Here is a 15,899-nt window from a genome sequence, read left to right as displayed (position 1 = left end):
GAAATTGCAAAGATAGAAGCTGCCCGCACTAACTGCTACATCAAATCCATGGTACTGTATACTTACAGCCAATTTGAAAGATGAGTGTTGAAGTCTAAGCTTTTTATCTGTGTAGCAATGATGATTAATGATGTGCAAGACTCCACCAATAGCAAAAGTAGTGCTGTTAATGAAATTAATTAATTTGCTATGCTTTTGTTTTACAGTATTAAACCATCTCGATTTGTGTACTGCCCTCACAGTCATCTTTAATACCTTGCTTATATACATATATATACACACACATACACATATATGCATAATCACTTGCAGAACAGTTGGGAAACCAGGGCGATAAAGGGAACAGAAGTGATATGAGAAGCAAAAGGAGGAAACAATACAAAAGAGTTATGAGAAACATTTTTATCTTACTTTCTTACCTACTGTAGCAGCAATGTTATTGAGAAAGGGGACAAAGTGGCAATAACCCTCCTTTTACACCAAAATGTAAGCTTTTCTTTCTACTGGAAAGAACCTTTCAGTGTGAGCTATGCCATGTAAGCACTCTAAGCATCTGCCTGTACAATCAAGCTGAAAGGCCTACTATTCAGCGAGCAGTGTGATGAAAGTTTGTCAGAGTACAGATGGGTCTTCCTGATTCATTTGAAACACATTACCCTCTGTCTAGTTTGGTTTAGTTTTCTTTGTTTTGATTTTTGTTTTTCTTCCATTGTGTAGGGATTCCATTATTGTTTGGCTTTTTTCTTATGTACACCATTCCATTAAATGGATGCATCAGCTGTAAGAATGAAGGAAAGAAAAACTAAAGAATGATCTAATTAGTAAAGTTAAACTAATTGCAATTTGCAGCTTAGTTCAACACATATGTGGCTGTTCAAATGGAAAAAACCCTGAAAAATTTAAGAAGGAAGGAATATGGAGGAGTATATAGAAATATAATACTGTAGAGGGAAATTATTCCAGAAGCCTATAGCATTTGACATAAAACATTTCCCTCAGGAAATTTTCCTTAAGAAATTGTCAGCATTTCTTTCTTGAATATAATTCATTCTCTTTGAAACATTATCAGATGAGTTGAAATTAGTTTACTTTTTCTACTAAATTGTATAATGTTCTTCACAAAGGGAAGATTATTCCAAGCTGTGTCTCTTCATTCCAGTAGTGTTCTTGAACTGATTGTGGACATTCAGAAGTACTACTCACCTTTTTCAGTTAGCTAGGAAGCATGCATATTATATATTTGCTTAGAAAATTTGATCAGATCTTTTATCAGTCTTTTACCTAATTGAATTGCATGGGCAGCTTACGTTTGCCAGTTCATATGAATTTCCAGCATTCTTGTTCATTATGAAGTGAAAAGTAAGACTTCCCTGAAACACAACTGAGAAACAATGTTCCTTGTACTACTTTTATATCACACACACTTGAAACACATTCATTCTAAAATGTACTAGATAAAATAAGTGTGAAACGAGGGAACAGCACTGTCACTTAGATGGGAGCATCAAAGATCATAGTGCTTACAAAACATACTGCTTTCTTTCAGCTCCTTCTCTTTTGAAGTGATAGAGCCAATAGTGGACACTTTCAAAACTGTGCCTGCCCACCAACCTTTATCACGCTGTGAGGTTCTGTCTGTCTACCACAAAACAACCAGGCGGTGTCTCAGTCAGTAACAACTGCTTCACAGTTATCACAAGTTAGTCAGTGTTTCATCTGCTGAAAAAGTTAAAGATTGAGGGCGAAACCCTTTGCATAGACAGTCACTTGCACTGCATATATCTTCAGTGTCTGACACAAAAAGAGACTAACTACACCTAGTTCTCAGTAGCACTACTGCCAGATTTCTTGTACCATATTAAATTAAATATGAATGAAATCAAGAGCATCAGTGGATTCAGCAAATAATTTTCTTTTATGTTTACAGAAATTTCTCTCTCTTCCCCGAAGAGGTGAATACCATTATTGTTTTCAATATGGAATCAGGTGTAAAGTTCTGTATATGGACAAATTATTATTTATTGATGGTTTTTTTCCCCCCGGGTTATAACTGATGAAAGCATCTAGTGAAATTGATACTGTTGCTGTATTAGTTGCCAAATCTGAGTAGATTTGCCAAAAAAATATTGAAAACTGAAATATTAACAAGATTAGTCATTACTCCAGGCAATTCTGTACTGAGGTTTAGAGACAAATTTTCTGTACTCATTGGAAAATCATTAGACATTATCCAGGATAATTCATCTGATTAATTGAATAAACAACCGAGGACCTCTTTATAAATAACAAGGACTTAATATACTCAAAAGAGTGTAGTCCATGGGTCATCTTACCCTGCAATAAATGTCTAATAAATATCTAACTAGCATAAGTCAAACAAATCCAAAATTTGTCCTTTTCTCTCCTTGCTTGTAAACACCCAAGGCCAAATGAGATGAGTCTTGCCTTCCTGGAATCGGGAAAACTCAGTCATTTCCATGAATTCTGTGAACTGATTTAAAGTTTTTCTCATTAAATTCTTATGAAGGAGGAAAAAAAAAAAGGCGACTGAGGTAGAACAGCCTAAAAGGATGTAGGATCAACTCAGATATGTAAGGAAACATACTAATCCATGCACTGTTGTATGCAGTGAATAAGCTCTGAACAAGACAGTTTGGGAACTTAAAACAATTAATCTGTATTTATGTATTGAACTATGTTCTCAGAACAAAAGACTCTTAAGGAACTTATTTAGATCTCCGTAGAGTGTCACCTAAGGCACACAGAAATGGGACTACTCTGAACCCATATACGTTCCTTCTCCAAGATGTCAAGCCTGCAAATCTCTAATTTTTTGTGTCAGACTTGTGCTCAAGGTGCCCCAGCATGCACCTCCAGCAGTGGGATGGAGGCATGTGATGAGGCGTTGCAGGACTCCAACTACCCTCGTTCACATTTGCTAAGACATTTGCAATAAACACATTTCTTTTAATAATGGGTGTTGAAGTACCCTTGCTTATTAATTCTGACTTTTAATAAAATCATCTTCAATGTATAGGGAAGAAGAGGAAGAAGAAATCAACCTGAAATCTTTAAAGCTCTTCTGTTTAGGCTTTGCTAATTCTAACACTCACAATTTGTATTCACATTACATCTTCCTATCACCTTGTTTCTCTCTTGTAGCATGCATTATACAGCTTACATGTCTCTCATACTACTTCTAACAACTTTTTTTAATGGATAACATGAATTTGTGTATTTTAAAATAATTTTATGGATACAGAACTATCATCACGCTCCTTGCAGTCCCACTCACAATCATCCACGTGGCCCATACCTGAGAAATTTTGGCAATTTTAGTCACAGTTTCTCTACCACTTGACAGAGTTCCCATAAAATCTAGCTTCGGTAAAAAAAAACAAACAACCATGCCATCCCTTCCCTTCTCATAAAGTTACTATTTATAAATTAAATAGAAGGAAAAAAGAAAGGAAAGCTCCTGGGTGAACAATCCAATGGGAAGGGAACAGAAGGGAGAAAATTTAACCAAGTTTTCCAGGAAGCCTACTGAGCCAGGAAGAATACTGACATGGTGTTTTATATTCTGATTGAGCAGTAGATGGGAGAATAGTGACTCAGAGGTATTTGAATATGAGTATTATCACTGCAGTTTTCCTATGAGAACAACCTAATTGGTTGCCTGATTTCAGCTCCTGAACCGGCCTTGACAATCAGTGTTTCTCAAATTTCTTTTTAAATCCTAGTCTATAAGACAGAGAATTATTATTAAATTACTTAAAGACATAATGTCTCAATTACTTCTGATCAGAATTTCACAGAGGATTAAATGAGAGAGTTGTATTTGAAGTGGCTAAGGTGTCAGGTACTCTGGAAATAGTTTATGTCTCTCCATAATATATGGCTCAAAGATGGTTTCTAATATACACTTTCTTATGTTTTTGTTTATTTAGTGCAGTAATTCTTCATGTTAGAATTGCCTGGATGGTTAGATCACTTGTTAGTATAAGTTAGATACAGAGAGCCAATAATGCTTTAATCCCTAGTGTACAATCAATAGGTGTACAAAGGTTAGGCTTAGTAAGATTATCGTGATGGAAAGATAATGAAAATAAATGGAAGTGTTCACTGATGTCACAGGCTCACAGTAAACTCCACAAGGAGCAATCTCTAGAAGGAGATCCTTCCTTAGTTGTAGTCAGTACTTACATGGGACCTAGGAGAGGTAGAGCCAGGCTCCACCCCTTCCGATCACACAAGTGAGTTGCCTTCACCTGTGCTCCCATGGCTGACTCAGTGCTTGCCTCAAGTGGTCAATCAGAGGTTCAGGCCATGATCAACAGTTCCCATACACCCTAGCTATTGCAGCTTTCAGTCATCCATTTCTTGCTGTTAAAAATCAAGATCTTACACCGTCATATTTCTGCGCACACAGACAACTCTGAAAATATTTCATAATTGGTACCAGGCACTTGACTGTAAGCAACTGCAAAAGCAGGTTGCACAATAATATGGATATATGCAGAGCACGTCACAGCAATGCCCTGTCTCCCAGAGCATGTTGACAGTTAGGCTGCTGTTTGCTCCTTGTGCTGAATGGTACTTCTATGGCAGCTCCCCTCCCAGCTGCCCAGGATATTGTGGTGGTTAATGAGGATACATAAATATGACTGGTGGATGTGAAAATACATCCACTTCAGCTCCAGCATGTGAATACAGGTTCTTTCAACTGTACAACGTCAGGACTGGGCATAACACATTTTTTCCATGTGCCCTGGGGTCCAATGGAGTCACAAAAGAGTCAGAAAAGTCATTCACAGTCAAAAGAATGGGATTCCCTCAGCTCAGATCTCAAGCTTGAAAATTATTACAGCTTTGTCAGTGTCAGAATCTGAGCTGAGTCAGAAATACATGCTTAGGCAATCTGACCAATTTTTTCTTAGCATTCTGATGATGTTGTCTATGCTCCTGCTAGGACAGAACAACACACGTTTTTACCACATGTAATAAAATGGCTATATACAGACCACACTGCAGAAAGAATAAAATGCTGGCATCATGCTCACGTGTAGTTAGTGAGTGCCAGTAAAGACAAATTTGGTTGCAGTCATGCCAAGAACCACCCTTAGTATCCTGAAAGTCACAGAAATCTGGTGTTTCTCTTACTCCAAGGTAGGAGGAAACACAATACAAGAAGAAAGCCATTAGAGAATTATTTCTCTTAATTTGACATTAATCTTCCATTAGCTATTAGAAAGAATTTTCTCTGAGCCTGCTCCAGGATCTTGTTTTCTAAGCTCTGTTGCCAGAAGCAGTGTCCGTGAATTGGCAAGCTTGCATTCTTGGTTGGATGAATGGAGGGATGGTGGAGGATCAGGAAAATTCTCTTATTAGTACCTAACTCAAAAGGTGTTCATGGTTCCGGTGTTCATGGTTCCAACCCTCAGCAGCAGACTGCTGTCAGTTTGCATACTCCCTGATCCCTTGTGTCATAACGCTCATCATCTTCTCACTTCCGTAAGCACAGTATGAGCTAGTGTGAAGCAAAGCAGTAGTGATCTCCCTATACTTACAAAGAATGTGCTTACATTGCAAAATATAGTCCAGAATAGATATACTCAGTGGGATAATTTACTCAGCTGGAGATTCAGAGTAAGTAATTTATAGTGTTTCTGGCATGGCATAATGTGCTGATGAATTACACAGAAAATCATTTGAGCAAAATCATACCTGAAATATACGATGGATGGAAGAACTAAAAACACATCTCTAGCACCCTAACTGCAAATCCATCCTCATAGCTGTCCTTAACCTCAAATTTATTGTTTCTTGTCCAAAAAATGATGGTTGTTGAGTACCACTGGTAATCAGTGAGCCAATTAGGTGTTACTTAAAAAAAAACTGTTAACTTTCCTCACGAGTTTCAGAAAGAAATTTCCCATTTATTGCAAAAGGGAAAAAAAATAATGTCAAAAATCTTTGATTCAGGCATGCATAGCAAAAAATAGTCCTAACAGGACCACCCAAATGGCTATAACAGAAGGTGACTCTCAGAAAACACCAGAGTTAGACAAAAGGGAGATGGCTGTGGTGAGTAAATGGGCAGCTCAGATATCCATGATATTTGGATTGGAGACTGGTAAAAACCAATACACAATTTAAGGTGCTATAGGAAGTTTTGGAAGTGTGGAAATTGATTAATAATTTCTTAACATAATGGTGATCCCCTGCCTGTAACAGGGGTGATGATCTTAAAGGACTACTCCAACCCAACCCATTCTATGGTTTTCCAGCCACTAGAAAAAAGCATCAAATATTTAGCATAATTGGCTAAAATTTTCATTTAAAAAAAATCTATTAATGTACAAAATTAGTAATATCTTTAAAATCCTTCTACAACCTGTTCAAAAATAGGTATGTAGAGAATCTACTGCTGAAGTGGAAGAAATAATACCATGTCTGAGATGAATTTCACATACTAATCTGTTTTCACGTTTCTTTGGGGAGGAATTGTGAATGCCTAAGGCTATGTTAAAACTGCAGCCTCTGATACACATCCACATATTGATGTCTGTGAAAGAAATTGTATGTTAAATTATGTTTGGGATTAGGTAAAAGTGAAGCCCTGTGTGAGGATGCTAAGAATAAAGGACAGTAAGTTTTAAAATAAAAGATACATACAGATTAATGATGGAGAACTCCACTTGTCTGTTGTAGTAATGGAGATGCCAGCACATCTCTCCTTGAGACTCAATAAAGAAGGCATTCGTGGTATCTATAGTGAACTCACAACATAGAACGAGCAGATAGACCTCATCTCATTTCTTTGAAGAAAATCCCTTGTCACCTTAAAGAAGGTTACATGTACGAGAAACATTGTAACAAAGAAAAAAAATAAGAAAAATAGGAAAATAAACAATGATGGCACAGGAAATACTGCAAGCAGTCTGTAATATTGACATCCAGCTGTGCACAAAGTGTATGTGCACAAAGTGTAATGAACTCCTGCATTTACACCACTTCTGAATCTGACTTAAGTTGAAAATGTGCTATTCAGATTCACGTCTGCAAGTGGTTAGTGAGAACAATATTTTCTAATTGAGGGAACATTGTGTATTCATGCTCATCCTAGCTGTGTTTTGTTTTTTGTGGGTTTATTTTTTATTTATTTTCCATAGACAATGCAGTGAGAGAGAGGGATACAAGGCGGTATAAAGAATGTAAAAAGCTCTGGACAATAGAAAGCATGCCATTTTTCTTTTTCACAGAAGTCACTGAAAGGACCCACAGTTCTGCTGTTTGTTCTTGCACACATATGCACAACTACTTAAATATTCTGTGAAGCACTCAGGTGTCCACCAAATTTTACAATTTAGCTGTATTTATTTCCTTACAATCTTATTGGCTGCCAATTTTGTTTTTCTCTTTCAGTTTTTTATCCACTATTTTGAGTCCAAAGCTCTGGCATATCTATATATTTCTGATTTGCTGGCAGTTATGAAAAAGTTAAAAAAAATTGCTTTCAGTTGGACCAGAAACAAAATTAAACATTACTAAAGAAAAGACTTTCTGAATACATTTGGATTGAACAAACTGTTTTGATTTCTTGCCGATAGTTTGAAAACTGACTTTCCCTTTAAATCAAATTAAAAGGCATTTTGAAAAAAACAAGTATCTCTCTTGATGCCTAAAACTCTGCATTGCCCCTGTTCATTAAAATCCTTTTTTCTAGTATCCCTGCAGTATTTGCTACATGAGGTGGAACTAATTTTGTTTTAGCAACTCACCTGCTTTGTGATCCTGGAAATGCAGGGGCTGGGGAAGCTCTTTGAGAAGGAATTCTTCCCTTTGAGAGAGGAAGAGGGAGAGTTGCGTGCCCAAGGCAGCTTTGATTTGCCAAGTCTCTTGGCCTGACAGGCAGTGTTTGAGTACACAGCTTTGCACTACTACTACATTTATTTGTCCACGCACACCATTCCATCTCCCACCCCCCAAAAAAATATACACAGGAACACAAGGGAGCTCTGCTTCTGGGCCATGCTGAGGGTATGCTGTGCCCCAAGGACTTAGAAAAATACGTGGGAAAATGGGCTTCAGACTTTTCCCAGCAGATTTAGACTCTAAAGAGGATGAGAACTGATCTGCAGAAGGACCAGTTGTTGTGATCCTGAAGCTGGAAAGTAACCTAGCTATTAGCACAATCTACCGCACACTCAGGGTACTGAACTAATTCACAGCAGCCTGCATCTCTATGAATCAGTAAAAGTCCTAATGAAGAGCACAGATTTGCTTCACAGACAAGTAAGTCAATTTAGGAGGCCTAATTCTAGAGTAGAAACCCTGAATATCTTCATTTGGTACTCTCACTCAGCCACTGACTTGGACCACATGCAGGAATTCAACAAAGTAAGCTGACCCTCAAATCATTATGTGCTAAGAACTCCTTCCAGATCTTGGCTCACATCGTCCTCTGCTAGCATCCAGGCCCTTCTTTCTGGTGTGCACTCAGCATGAAGCTGAAGTGGCTGCCACAAGGATCAGAGGTGTGCTTTGCAGCCCAAAAAATATTTATGTGTATATACATACACACATCTAATGCATACAGCTATCAGTGAAGATCGGGAAATACATAGGATGCCAGAGAATAGAATCCAAGATTAAACAAGACACAGACGTACCATCTTTTTTGCATCTAAAGCAGTGTTTTCAAGGACATCCAGAACCCAACAAAATTTTGATGCTACTGAAGCTTAGTCCAGAGTTTTCCATAAGGTGCCCAGCAATTTGCCAAAGAAAATCTGTGTAATTCATTTATCTTGCTATCCCTATGGTTTCTGAGCACCCAGGTTTAATCTGTTCTAGTACTGACTATCAGAGCCTTTTAAGTGCAGCTTCATAGTGCCAATGATAGTGCTATCAACCATTTCCCTCTCCCTGTTCTATGCTTTTATAACATATGTAGAATGTTCTTTGTTTTAAACCTTTCAGACTTCTGAGTCAACATGTTTTAAGCAAGTGCTGAGTCTGCTAACATCTCCTGTCTTTACTCAGCAAAATAAGTGCAATTTTACATGCATAGTCAGCAAAATAGTTAAATTTTTCTGTAAAACTGCATTAGACCTCTGCATTAGGCTAATTACTAATTCCCTAAAAGGTTCTGCAGTTTCTGCATAGCAAAAGCCTACCTAGAACTCTGAAAATGAATTCTGTGAACTTCATTTTTCATAGTTGAATTGCAGCATTTCTGTATCATGAATCACAATAAATTTGGATTCAGTGTTGTTATTAATGTGATTAGAAACAATTCGCTTTTACTTTATGAAATTTTTCCATAGCACTATTTGTGGAATTATTCCATAGCACAATTTGTACACTGTTTTATGGCACCACCTACTGAAAATTAAACTGATATAAAAGAGTTTAACAAATAGTATGAAACTACTTCCTGCTTCCAGTGTACAATGTATTTGAAAGCACAGACCCTAACAAATTTTATACTGAAAGTTAAACTGTCCTTTGGAACTGAAACAGTTTGTTCTGTCCAGCAGTTACAAAAACATAATTCGACTAAAGGATTAACTATTCTGGCTTCAAAAAGAGAAAATCATCCTAATTTGAATTTTTATATGCTAGCCTTCACAAGCATTATTTGTAAACACAAAGTAGAAGTTATGAATCACCCTGAAAATGTTGGCAAATGCACCCTTAGTTCACTATACATTTTTTGAAAAGGGTTTTATTTTCTTGAGTGACCTGAAGTAATTTTATTCACATTAATTCCTAGTTAGCAATGAGCTCTTGAAATGAACTACATTCGAAATAAGTGCTGCACTGCTTATAAAAGTGTTCTTTCTGATTTCATGAAAATACATATCCAAACTTTGATAAGTAGACAAGCCCCAATAACTGTCTTAAAGGTTACATTTCTGAAGGTGCTTTCTTTAAAGAATACTCTCCATTTTACTTATGAGCAACAATGCTATCATGAATTTTGAGATAATTCAATCATCAGTTAATTTAATCACATAACAATATAATGTGTTCTGACACTGTTACTTACCACACTATGTTGTTAACAAGGCTTTAAATCAGGGTTATGCTGACTTTTTGACTTAAAGGGCAACCTGTCCACAAAGGTCAGGGCTTTTTGAACAGTCATTCTTGGGCATATTTTTCCCTCCTTCCATTCTTTTGCTCAGGCAGTGTCACTTCCCTGAGTGTGTCCCAAGAGATTGGAGGGCAAGCACAGTTGTGTTCTGCAACTTTTTCCTGTCTCTTGACATCAAATGCTTGTCAACTGTGGGAAAATTAGCTTTCTGTGAGTTAAATGTGCATCCTTAACCTGCACATGTGCCTCACCACTGCTCACATCTGGGCCAGTGACACAGAAAATGGGATCAGCTTCCTTTTTTCCCCTGTCACCCTGTTTCCTTGCGACTGTGAAAGGCTGAGTCACCTGATAGTCAGAGCCCTCCTGAAGGCAAGGTCAGGCAGTCACAGAAGCACAGAATGATTTGGATTGGAGAGGACCTCAAAACTCACCCAGCCCCAACCCCTGCCATGAGCAGGGCTGCATCCTGCCAGCTCAGGCTGCCAGGGACCCATTCAACTTGGTCTTGAGCATCTCCAGGGATGGGACACCACAGCTTCTCTGGGCAGCTGTGCCCTCTCAGTGAAAAATTTGCCACCATCATCTCTCCTCTGTTAGCTTAAAGCCTATCCCCATTGTCCTATCATTATCTGACCATGTAAAAGTTAGTCCTTCTCCTGTTTATAAGCTCCCTTCAAGTTCTAGAAGGCCACAATGAGATCTCCCCAGAACCTTCTCTTCTCCAGGCTGAACAAGTCCAACTCCCTGAACCTTTCTTTGTAGGAGAGGGGCTGCAGGTCTCTGATCATCTTCGTCCCCTCATCTGCACCTGCTCCAACAATTCCATGTCTTTCTTGTGCTGGGAACCCCAGTCCTGTACACAGTACTCCAAGTGAGGGCTCCCAGGGCAGAGCAGTGTGGGAAAATCCTCATTTTTTTCCTATTCTATGTGAGTAATTTTGGATTTCAGAAAATTATTGTACAGGGAACAGTGTGGAAATACTTCTCTTGTAGTTTGTTTCTTTTGCAGCTACAGCTGTGCAGGTGTTTAGAGAGAAGCAGTGCTTAAATAAATTTTAATAAGGAGAAATATGAGAGCAGATGTAGAGCTCAGGCAGGCACAGATATCCCATCAACCTGAAAGTACTGTAGTTGTCTCTCATGTCCTTATGCAGAGAGAATCTTCTGCATGCTAAAACAACACAGGTACAAAACATAGAATCATAGAATCATAGAATGGTTTGTGTTGGAAGGGACCTTTAAGATCATCTAGTTCCAACCCAATCGCTGTAGGCAGGGACTCTTCCCTCTAGACCAGGTTGCTCAAAGCCCCATTCAAGGCCTGGCCTTGAATGCTTCCAGGGAGGGGGCATTCACAACCTCACATGTCATACATCCTTTTTTTTTTTTTTTTTTGTACAATATTTTATTCCCTAAACTTGCATAGAACATATTTAAAATGATATTCTTTTTAATATGTGAATATACACAGGTGTGCATGCTGTATACAAATGTAATGGCCAAATGCTGCCCTGCAAAAAATACATGCAACTCCAAGGGCAGTATCTGGCCACAATGTTTGTACACAATCGAGAGAAAATAATACTGTAATACAAACTAATGTAATGACACTTAAAGCAAAGCCTATGTATATAACAGAGGGAAAAACTAATGAGAAGCAGATGTACCCAGGAGAGTATTATTTTGGCTTAATGGTATGTGTGGTTTCATTCAGACACGTGTTCCTTCAGCACGTGGAGAGCGAGTGTATATATAGCTATGTAAAGGAAAATAGTAGTTGCTGAAAAATGTGTATGCTATCAGGAAAAGAGGTTTTAAAGGGGAAAGTATTCAGATGAAAAGGCACATTCTCTAAGTCTCGGGAGAGCTCAGCACTTTTAAACCACAATTAATTAATTCTTCTGCATTCCAGGATGCCAAAACAAATGAGACAATCAATTCCTTTCTGTACCCACAAGACAGCGTTAGCTGAGCCTGCAGCCATGCCAGCAGTGAGTGCCCTGCCTGCATACAGGGGCCAAAACAGCAGTGGTGGCCTTGGCTCCTGCCTGGGCTGCAAACAGCACAGCGGCCTGGCTGATGGCTGCCTGAATTAACCTCAGCACAGCCCCAGTCCCTCCTGGGCATCCAGTCAGCACAGGCTTTGCAAAAGTGACCGCAGCAGTAACATCTGCTGAAAGCTCAATTATCTTGGCTGGAAAAACAGGTAGCATCTCCTCCACTTGGTCAGACAGAAAGGGGCTTGATTTTACTGGTAAAACATAGTGTCGTGTTTTTAAATAACATGGTAATGCAGAACTCTTTTTTTATGAGATGTCACTGGAGTGGAGAAGTGAAAAAACATTAACACAGCCGTCTCAAGAGGAAATGCACTTTTCAAGGGGCATTTAGGTTGTAGATATATATTTCACCCATATTTCTACAGCCACTCCAAACTGAAGAAAAGGCTGCTACATTCAGTAGCAATTCTCGATGTTTCACTGTTAGCAGGAAATGCATTGTCCTGTTAGCACAACAGCGGCCAGGTTTACCTGATCCTATATACTTTATGCAACTGTCACGCATTGTGAAAGGTCTACTGCAGGATGCAGTGACTTCATACCAAATTCATACCAAGTAATGTAGCCAACAGGACCAGGGAGGTGATTTCCCTCTGTACTCAGCCCTGGTGAGACCGCACCACAAGAGCTGTTTCCCATTTTGGACCCCCATTGAAAGGCTTTAAGTCCCTGGAGCAAGTCCAGGGAAAGGCAGCAAAGCCGTGAAGAGTCTAGAGCACAAGTCTGATAAGGAGCAGCTGAGGGAACTGGGGTTGTTCAATCTGGGAGACCTCATCACTCTCTACAATGACCTGAAAGAAGGCTGTGGCAAGTTGGGTTTGGCCACTTGCAAGTAACAGCAATAGGATGAGATATACCGGTCCTAAGTTGTGTCAGGGGAGATTCAGGTTGAATATTTGGAAAAATTTCTTCTCTGAAAGAGTGGTGAACCAGTGGCACAGGCTGCCCAGGGGGATAGTGGACTCATAATCCCTGGAGGTCTTCAAGAACCACGTGGATGTGGCACTGAGGAACATGGTTTAGTAGGAAATATTGATGGAAAGTGGATGGTTGGAATAGATGATCGTAGAGGTCTTACCTTATGATTCTACAATTCTATAAGCTTTGGTAGGAATTCAGACTTCATTTTATCTTCCTTGAAGACACTACATCTAGCTGTGCAGAGCAATCTCGTATGACCAGATATTTCGGGAGAACTACCAGCTATTGCTTTTGTCATATACAGAATAACAACTAATACAGCTATTTAAGCCACTAAATGCATTCTTGTGTGCTTTTCAAGTGTAGTACTCAAGAGTAGAATGGACCTAATAAGAAAGTGATCTCATTTACAACAGTGAGGATAAGGTGAAACTAAGGGAATAGAGTTTTTAATGGCCTTCTCTGGAAAGAAGGGATTTCAGTAGTCTTCAGTTTCAATAGACTTATGCACTGAGGTTTTCAGTGCTTAATAGAGAGTCCAGCTTTTCCTAAACTGTTGTGATTAAAGCCAACATCAGTCTGGACTGCTCTGAAAAAGTTCCTTCTGAGTATCAATATCAGAGATCACTGTTTCAGCCTGATTTTACAGCTGTAAATGTCAGTGTGACCATGGTTAAAAGCCTAGAAATCACTACTGTTTTAACATATCAGCACCACTGCCTGTGTTCCACGATTGCTTTAATTCTGCCCTACTTTACTGCTTGCAAGAGGTCCTCCTTTTTCTCACACCTTGCTATTCCAAACACAGAAATCTAGAATGCAGCTCTGCCAGCCCTGCCAGACCCTCTCCTGGAGGCAAAGGGCCAGGATGATTCTTGTGCAAGGAGAGATGTGGCCTGGCACTGCCCTTCTGGCTTAAAGGCTACAGCCTGTCTGAAAAGGAATCGAAACCCACATGAAAACCTCCAGCCCTATGAAGCCACAATCACAATCTCAGTTTTCCACTGGTCATGATTATACCACATCAAAGTACTCAAAGCAAACTGGGACTGTTTCCCTACCCTCTTCACTTAGTGGCCAAATCATATTTTGGAGCAGTTAAAGTAGATATTTTTTTCCTTTGCACAAATATGGTCAAAAGAATCAGAAGTCGATAAACTATTTTCATGAGAGTTAGTACAAAGTCATCAAAATTTGATGTTGCACACTGTAGGATAAGTCAGAGAACATGAAAAAAAAATGTTGAAATTGAAAAAGAATGGAAAAACTCCATTTTGTTTGATGAAATAAGGAGTGCAAAGCACTGCAGTAAAAAATAATCTTTTCTTCTGGAAAGCATTTTCAGCTGTGTCTCATTCTATAGAACCACTGAGATTTTTGGGATGGTTTTCCCACCATTATATGAAAGATAAACAAAAAATAAAAATCTTTGAATGCTCTTCAGTCTTTTTAAAAGCTTGAAAATGAAACCACTGGAAAATAAAAAGATTTACAGGATGTCCATTGTTTAAGGTCACTGAACAAACCAATGCAGAGAATTTGACTCCTCTCCTATTTTTTGCCTCACTGTTCTTGTAAATCGTATTTTATCTTAACTTGCTTATTGATGGTAGGCTTTTGCCAGTCTTCTCTATCTTTCATCCAGTGGCAATTCAGCACATAAACACTTCTGCTGATGTAAGTGCTGGCGCAGATTTCTTGGGCAGCATGTCCAGAAGAGAATAGGATAGCTGGGGGAAGCTGAAAATTCTTGCAACATACCCTGCAACTGAGAGAGTAGACTTTTGGGAGGAACTCAAGTCCCCACAGAAGTGGGCAAAGGAATGCAATGTTTTCTAGTTGCCTCTTTCAACAAAATGGACTTCATGCATATATTTGAGTTTTCTGTTGATCTGAGGCTACAACTCAAAGCAGTTGCGTCCTCCCAGTAACCTTTTTAAGTGCCATTTCCTATTCTGTTTCCCTTTCTTTTTTTTTTTTTTTTTTTTGGAGAAAGGGGAATTTGTATTTGTAGTGACATATAAATATTTTAAGCTGACTTTGGCTGTTCCATTCAGAAAACAGTCCATTAACTGTGCTGTGTGTACTACTATCTCCTCCCAGAAAATGTCTGTTTATACCCTCAGCCTGCTTGCAAATGTGAAACCCTCAGCTGGTAGAAGTGCAGTCTCACAGAATACTGCGCTTCTCGCAGGAAAGCACATCAGGAGCTGTGGTTGTGGTCTTTGCTACCCAGAGACCTAATTTGCCTGGTTGAATAAGAGAGAAAGTGGGAGGGATGCATCTCAGATCGTACCATTTTTAATAGGTAACAGACTATGGTCTGAATGGTGCATTTAAACTATAATGAAAATAACTGATACATGTTGAATTCCTGAAAAAGCCACGCCAAAAAAATGAATGTGATGTGTACTACTGATTATGCTGGATTTCCTTCCAGCTCCTTTCATTAAGATGTTCTATTCCCGTAAAACAAAAACATTTATATTCTCACATGTACGTCAATGGCAAGAGATCACTTTTCAAAACCTGCTCCATTTCCTCAGTGACTCAGCTTCTCAACATTACGCTGTTTGCATAAGAGTAACTAATTCCTGGAGTAAATAGACCCACTACATGTAGCCCCTACCAAACTTCTGTCATTAGAGGTCATGTAAAATGACCTGCTTCCTTATATACTTCTTTATAGTGTCCCCTGTGTGCCCTACATCTTTTTGAAAAGTATAGTTCATGACACATGACAGTGTCATGACAGGGAACAAGAGAGCAATGAAAAAAGACAAATTTGCGTTTGGCTTTAAAAAACAGAA

Source organism: Lagopus leucura, unplaced genomic scaffold (genome assembly GCF_019238085.1).
Source record: "Lagopus leucura isolate 7727_CA_CO unplaced genomic scaffold, USGS_WTPT01 Super-Scaffold_100001, whole genome shotgun sequence".
Classification (NCBI taxonomy): domain Eukaryota; kingdom Metazoa; phylum Chordata; class Aves; order Galliformes; family Phasianidae; genus Lagopus; species Lagopus leucura.
This window is presented reverse-complemented; position numbering follows the sequence as displayed.